This window comes from Perca flavescens, chromosome 6 (genome assembly GCF_004354835.1).
Source record: "Perca flavescens isolate YP-PL-M2 chromosome 6, PFLA_1.0, whole genome shotgun sequence".
NCBI lineage: Eukaryota > Metazoa > Chordata > Actinopteri > Perciformes > Percidae > Perca > Perca flavescens.
In genome coordinates this window covers 24,911,306-24,920,030 of record NC_041336.1, presented here as the reverse complement: position 1 = coordinate 24,920,030, position 8,725 = coordinate 24,911,306, and positions in this window count along the sequence as shown.

Below are 8,725 nucleotides of genomic sequence, written 5' to 3'. Positions count from 1 at the left end.
TATGTATATATATATATATGTATATATATATATATATGTATATATGTATGTATATATATATATATATGTATATATGTATATATATATATATATATGTATGTATATATGTATGTATATATATATGTATGTATATATGTATGTATATATATATGTATGTATATATATATATATATATATATATATATATATATATATATATATATATATATATATATATGTATATATGTATATATATATATATATATATATATATGTATATATATATATATATATATATATATATATATATATATATATATATATATATATATGTATATATGTATATATATATATGTATATATGTATATATATATATATATATATATATATATATATATATATATATATATATATATATGTATATATGTATATATATATGTATATATATATATATATGTATATATATGTGTGTGTGTGTGTGTGTGTGTGTGTATATGTATGTATATGTACACGCACACACATCAAACACCCACACACTGCCTCTTGATTCAATTAAACCACAGTCAAGTCTGAATTGTGCTATATACCCCATGGAGGGTTGGGTGGGTGGGTGGGTGTGTGTTGTGTGTGTGTGTGAGAATCAGAAAACTTCATGGCCTCATTTACCATGACCCATCCAGTCCATTATGGTAATGAAGAGTGACCTTTGCCCCTGAATACAATCTATGCCTGCCTTCCACTGCTGCTCCTTGTGTTTCTCCCCCAACCCCCTCTCCCCAAATCTTTTTTGTTCTTTTTCCCCCCTCTGTCTGTCAGTCTGTCTCTCTGTCTGTCTCACTCTCAATCTCTCTTCCCTAATGAGACAGGGACTGTCCTCCCTGTGGAGACACACACACATTAACATACAGACGCAGACTGCACACATGTATACACATGCAGATAGGTCACATGCAGACATGCACACAACCATGCAGATAAAAGACAATACCCCCACCTCTACCACCACACACATTCAAAAACACCACATACACATACCGACCCAGAAAGACCATTTCTATTATGCAGAACATCAGTTAGCTGATGGTGGAGCTGATTATGCAGCTACCCTCTGCTAGCCCACAACTCCCTGTTGGATATCTGCCTTTAAAACCCCAATCCCAAATGTCTTTTTAGCATATCAATAAAGAATTATATATTCCTAAACAGTAGGACTTGCATACATATAGCTTTTCACAACTTTCTCATCTCATCATGTCACAGTATGAGCCTATTTCAAAAAAGGCAAATTTAGGCAAACAATTTTACACTAAAAGCATCCCAAAGTAACATTTAGCTGTCACGCTGATGTGAAGATTAGAGGTTCCCTGTCACAATTTCTTTCTCCATCTATCAGCATATACTCTATAAATATTGCATAATGTTATTTTCAGAATAAATGATGGGAAGTTTTGCTGCGGTTTGACTTAAAGGTCCCATGGCATGTAAATTTCACTTTATGAGGTTTTTTAACATTAATATGAGTTCCCCCAGCCTGCCTATGGTCCTCCAGTGGCTAGAAATGGCGATAGGTGTAAACCGAGCCCTGGGTATCCTGCTCTGTCTTTGAGAAAATGAAAGCTCAGATGGGCCGATCTGGAATCTTGCTCCTTATGAGGTCATAAGGAGCAAGGTTACCTCCCCTTTCTCTGCTTTGCCCGCCCAGAGAATTTGGCCGACCCATGAGAGAGAGACCTCGTGGCTTTTAAACGTGCAAAGTGGCAGTTGGTCAAAGCCACACCCCCACCCTTCACATTGCCCCCCTCCTCTCTCCTCCTCAAAAGCTACAGACACAGAAATGGCACATACTAAGGAAAGATCATTGTGGGACTGGCTCTAGTGGTTGTAATTCTGCACCAAGGCTGAATTTTGGGAAAGAAACTTCAGATACAGTATTAGGGGACCACTAAGGTCTGTATAAAAGCATCCAAAGAGCACCATGTCATGGGACCTTTAACCATTAACTGATTAAAAATCATTCACAATTACTGGCTCTAGTGCTTTATGCCAACACTTTAGCATGCACTACATTCAGTGACAGCGAGTGAGTGGCATTTTGAAAGAGAGAAAATAGATTAGCTTTTCAAAACTAAATGGTAACTAATGTCAATCTATACCATAGGAAATGTTACAGGGGTAAGGATTTGAACACTCCAGCACTTGGTGTGGCTCAGCAGGTAGCACAAGTCAGCCACTTGGAGCCACATGTTGGGGAATCTGAATCAATTTGGTTTAAGATTTCAGATAATCTCTTGATCAGTTTAGCAAGTGTGGTATATAGTATGAAGTATTTTGTCTCTTAGCCTCCGATTGTTTGCCTATGACTGACATATTCTCAATAGCCAATGCTGCTCATGTGTAGTGTAATATGCCGTGCCACTAAACATACCCAACTTAAGGAAAACCATTTAGAACCTATTATATCATTTTGAAAATATCCAGGAGACAATTATGTTTGTGTTCAGGGATACTGCAGTTAATCAAAAGCAAATGTGATTTTACAGTGAAAGAAGAATATGTCTACTCCTTCCATCCACTCCACATTTAATTCTCCACTGGCAAATCTTAGTTTCGATATTCCTAATGGCATGTCTCACTAGTGCTGAAGAGTAATCGTGGCAAATCGGAGAAAAAATTGCCTGGTGTCACATGGATGAGTTACAGTAATAGCTTCAGAATCACAAACCTGACAGTCAGTCTTCTTTTGTTGCATGCTGCATTTATCTTAAATCTGAAACCTCTGGTAAAATGTGAACCAGTCAGCAGCAGCAGCACAGAAACTAACTTCAGATCACTCTACGAATACCTTGACTGGGTCCCAGAGGGCTGGCTTTATAGATTGGTGCAGTCCAGGGGTTAGGAGTGGTGACCCCAACAAAGATTGCTTGCTAAGCAAATAAGCAAAGTAATCTGGCTGTGTGTGTGCTCATATGTGTGTCCATACACCATATGCTTGTATATTTGTCTCTGTGCGCGTGCATGCATGCATGTATGTTTGTGTGCCTGCCTGCCTGCCTGCCTGCTCACAGCTTAGAATGTGGTCCCTGTTGCATGGTCATTGATAATGCCATGTATTGCCATTTTGCATGTTTTAGTTTGGTAATTGAAAGGCCATCTGTGGTCTACTGGGGAGGTTTAGTAAAGGGTAAACTACGAGGCTCATTATTTTAGGAGAGGGTAGCCCTTGGAGGCCAAAACAAATTAATTTGTGTCCAGTTTAACCTTCAAAAAACTCAATTATTGTAGGTGAGGTATATGCATGTGCAGTGTTCATGCATGTTCTTTGTGCACCCTTGCATATATGTTCTCAAACAACAGTAATAAAACAAAGTCAAGCTGACCTGTAGTTCTGGGTAGACGAAACCAGCTACTACTTTGTCAAACAGACAATGTTGTCTTAGCCAAAACTTTGTCTAACAGCACACAAAACAAAGAAAGTTGATTACACATAGTGAATGTGTATGTGCGGGTCTGCCTTTGTAAGTCTGCTGGGTCCATAAACATGGAAACAGACATGACCTGCGTGTCTCAGCAGTTTCCTGTGTAAGCTGAGCTGAGCTGAGGTGTGTGTGTGTGTGTGTGTGTGTGTGTGTGTGTGTGTGTGTGTGTGTGTGTGTGTGTGTGTGTGTGTGTGTGTGTGTGTGTGTGTGTGTGTGTGTGTGTGTGTGTGTGTGTGTCCAATGGTTCTCCTGTCACTTTTCAGGCCTGCAGAGCAACGCTTTCTACTCTATTAGTGTGTCTCATTGTCTGTCCACCAGCACATGTGTATCTGTCTTTAGGCCTACATGTATGCGTTTCTCCATCTGTCTCCTGTCACCGGCAGTCCTCTCTGCAACATTAGGACCTGTTAAGATCAAGGGTCATTTCTTTAAAGGTCAAAGTTCACCCTTCAAAAGGTGAAAAGTCACCACGGTCACGACTTGGTGTGAGGTGACATTGAGCAAGCACACAGCTGAAGGCTTCTCAAACACCTTTGGGAACTTAGAGAACATCCCACGTGAGCGGCCTACAATATATTTTATATAAAGCCATACTAAAGTCCTCTTTTATTCTTAAAGTGACATTGGAAACTGCCATGAGAGATGGTTAATGAACAAAAGACGTAAAGAGTAATATAAAAACTAATCAATGACTTACAGTTGCCAATATGGCATTAAATCCCCTTAAGGGTAGTATTTGAATATCTCTCACTTTGGCAACCCTTTTGTTGATATCAAAAAAGACCCTGACAGCTTGTTTAGTTGCCCTCAGCGCCTGATACCGTTGCATCCTTTAGCGTCTGTATGAGACACTCAGTGTTTGTTTTTTTATTTTATTTTTTTTAAAGATTATTTTGGGCTTTTCCACCTTTTTTATTTTGACAGGACAGCTAGGTGAGAAAGGGGTAAGAGAGAGGGGGAAGACATGCAGGAAATCGTCACAGGTCGGATTCGAACCCTGGACCTCTGCGTCGAGGCATAAACCTCCAAGTATATGTGCGCCCGTTCTACCCACTGATCCAACCCGGCCACTCTCAATGGCGTTTTAAGCCCCCAATGTCGACTTCAAGGCAGCGCTGTGACTGTCGATTTCAAGGCACCTAACCCTAACGTTAACCATAACCATTGCTTAATCCTAGTGCCTTCCAGGCAGCGCTGCCTGGAAGACGATGCTGGGGGCTTAAAACACCAAACACCGTATGAGACGCACCGGGCTTTGGCGGTGGCGCTGTGAGATGATGTAGTTTAAAGAGACAAAGTCTGCGTAGGCAGGAGGGATGGGTCAAAACAAACACAGGACTTTCACCCAGGAGGGCACTGTTTGTTACTCGTGTGAAACCAAAGTCAACATTGAATTATTTTAACTTGCATACGTAAGCTAACTTACTTGCGTAACATACTTAACTAACGTAAATAGGGTTGAAAACCGGCAACTTTCCCTCTTTAGCGTTTAGCTTAGCTCAGTGCCATTGCAGCCATAAACAACATTGGCTTGGCCACGTCATCCTCCCCAGCTTACCGTCTCATCTAAAATCGTCCCATCCAGTTGCAAATAAATGAGATGGCGACGTCCATATCGCCAAACTCAAAAGCTTCAAAATGGCAGTTCACAGACCAATGGGTGACATCACGGATGATTTTGACCTAAACCACAATCTTTCCCCAAACCTAACCAAACTACATTTTGTGGCCTAAACCTGACTTTACCTTGCACATTAAAAACTTGTGCCAAAAGGGTACCCAGAGAAGTGAAAACGTGACACCAAGGGGTCCTGACCAAGCATCCATATGTGAGGAGTTGGAAGTGAGAATGTGTTAGGCAATGCATGCCCAACCCTCTTCCCTTAAAGATCCAACCCAGGGACACTAACATGACAGATATAAATTCAGTACATAAACTGCACTAAAATGTCAATTCATTTCTACAAACCAAAACCTAGGCCAAAGATATTTTTTTTCTTCACAGAACATGCTTTAATACAGGCCAAATAATTGTTGAAATATGCTGTAGCTGCCCTAAATACTGCTCTCTTATACACAGTAGAGTGATATAAGAACAATAAACATCTAAGTAAGGAAGGAGGAAGAACCGCCTGAGAGATGACTCATTTAAAAATGTCTCATGTCAGTCTGTGTTGACAAAAAGACTTGAAAGGGGAGGAAGCCCAAGTTCACCCTGGAATTAAGGATAGGGGCTGTGTGGCTTACATACACAGACATCCGTTAACATCCACACACAAACACACCCAAACCCTCGCACGAAAAGACTCCAACACACACTGCCCAAGCAAATATCTCACCCAAGCACCAAGTCAACCCATTCACCCAGCCACGGCACTTAAAAACAAAGTTTTCCCCTCCAGCTAAACTCAAGTCTGACCATAATTGAGTCTGCTCTTTCAAGTGATTTTATTGAATTCCACTTCACTGCTGTATTTTTATTGTTTTTACTTTGTTTTCTATACTGCTGCACTGTTTTATTGTGTGTGTTTTAATGTTTGATACCTTGGGAAGACTGGTAAAAATAAATGTCATCATGCGCTGATACATTTGTTTTAATAATGTTATATTTTGAAGCATCTCATGAGGATTTGAATATGGGTTTGGCAATTTAACCACAAGGTTTAGACCAGGTCCACAGGTACCAAAACTATCTTTTGTTACTCAGTCTTCCCTGGCATCGTTTCAAGAATGTTTGCGTCCAAACGGATCCATTTGTAAATGACTCAACATGTTACTTCATATTCCAGGCCTATAGGTGGTGCTGTTTCTGCTACAGAAATTCACAAAAAATGGAGAAGAGGTGGAGCATGCGCATAAAGCTTGCGTGCTGTATACAAACGGTAGAAGAAGAAACCAAACAGCCCTACAAACCCTAATAGGGTCAATATCTTCTCCTTTTCTATGGGCTCTTAAGGCAAAAACTTGGATAGTCATCATGGAAACATTAACTGGTCATGTTACAAGGGCTGGGAAGATTTCTTTTTTCACAGAACTGTATAAAAATGAAGTGCAATACACTTACAATAAACTTGCCACAAACTTCAACAAAGAAAACCTTGCAGTGCACAGTTTTTATAGGAAACAGAAATAAAATGCAATACACCATTTATTTCTTAGAGCAACAAGTGCTCTACAGCGAGTTTGATATACTTCTAAAGTGGCCTCAAAATTTCAACAAAGTACACAGTTGCCATACAATGTGTGTTTAAAGAATTTATCCTTTTACCAACTGGAAAGCAGTGATTGGCAGAACAGGCAGCAAAGTGACAGTAGTCTGATCCAATGGAAATCAAATTTGTCAGATTGACAGTACTCTAGCCCAATGGATTGGGGGGGCACCGGGCGGGTGCCACCTGCCCCCCCTCTAGACCCGCCCCTGTAAAACTGTGCTACTGCCCAGTACGCATAGACGCACAGACAAATACACAAAGCTTAGACAAGCATAATGAGGGCTAATATGAAGCTTTGAGTAGATGTTATCACAAAAGAATGAAGTAATGTATTCCAGCAGGGAAAGAGCCTGCAGCTTCTCCTGCTGCTTTTCTAATCCTTTATTGTATTGGCAGGAAAGGAACCTTGGTTGCCAAGGCAATAGTTTGTATACACTCATTTGTGGTCATGTTGTTGAATGAACAAAATATTGGTATATGCAGTAATCAATAAATGGTAATGTTATTGGCAGTAATCAACAAAAACGTCATTCTCCATTCCACACAATGTCTATGGACCACTCCCTCTTTGTGTGTCTCACTCTTCAGGGTAAATCATGTTTCTGCCCTGTTACAAACTCCATTGTTAAAATGGTATAAAATGGATACTGACAGGTGTACAAGGTATAACTGTTGAAATATGAGCTGTAATAAAGCAGAATGTCGCCCGTCTTTACCTAATGTGTATGTTAAAAGCATCTCTGAGACATGTTTGATCAATTTTGGGAACATTCCTTAATAATCCAGTCATGTTTTTCTACCCTGAACTGCCCACATTGGTGAAATTGCTAAACCTCTGAATTTACTCCCAGCCCACAAAAAACCCTTTAACCCCAGGGTGTGCGTGAGTGTTTGACGGTGTGTGGGTGTGCATATGTATGAATGTGTGTCCATCTTCTCTCCAGTTGAACAGGATGTGGGAGGTCAAAGGAGAGGGTCAAAGGTCAAAGCCTGACTAAATAATTACCAGATACTCTTTGCGACGACACACACACACACACACACACACACACACACACACACACACACACACACACACACACACTCTCACACTCAAACCCAGCTTCACGACTATATGGGTTGTTATTTTTGAAATGTCTGGACAGTGTCTTCCTCTGTGACCCCCTTAGCTTGTGCACACACCTTCACCTATACAAATACACACTTGAACATGCTCTCTTTCCCTCCCTGTCTCACTGGCACTCACACATAACGTCCGAGCCTGAGCGCTTGTCCCCATGACAGGCTATCAGTCAGGAAACAGAGGGGAGAAAAGGAGACGAGAGAGGCGGGGTGGCTAGATTTAGCTTGTCAGTCACATAAGGTCAAGGGTCTCACTGAAAGCCCATTGACATGTATACACACATGCACATACGTATATGTGCACTCACACACACACATACAACGGTGTTCATCAAAACAAGGTCAGAAGTGGAGGGCAGACAGCTGGCTAGGTTTACAGAGAGAAAGAGAGAGAGAGAGGAGACAGCTGGGTAGTTTTACTAGCGTCTGCCCTTTAAATAGAGACTGGAAGAAAGTTTAAAGAGGACACAAGTGAATGTTTACAGCGGGGCAAAGAGGTGCAAGCACTTATTTCAGTTGTTCTGAATTAACTTAATATCAGTGACATGCCTTCAAAAATGAATGACCACATTGGGCCTCATTCACCAAACGTTCTTAAGATCAAATGTGTTCTTAAACCCCACTTATGCAGTTTTCACGAAGATTCTGGCATTCACCAATGTTTTCTTATTTGGGATTTGTTCTTAAGTAAGAACAGAATCTAAGCACACTCAGGAGCATATTTACACAGAATTTAGAGCTGACATGTTTGCGCAAAACCAGTAGCTATACAGTTTTCGTCCGTTCTAATTTAAAATGTACCATTTCTCTCCATTGTGTAACTTATTTTCATTATTTTAATTTTGTTTGTTTTAATAAATGCACACTACTGCTCATTTGTAAAACACATTGGATTGCCATTGTGTATGAATTGTGCTAGGCCTATATAAATAAACG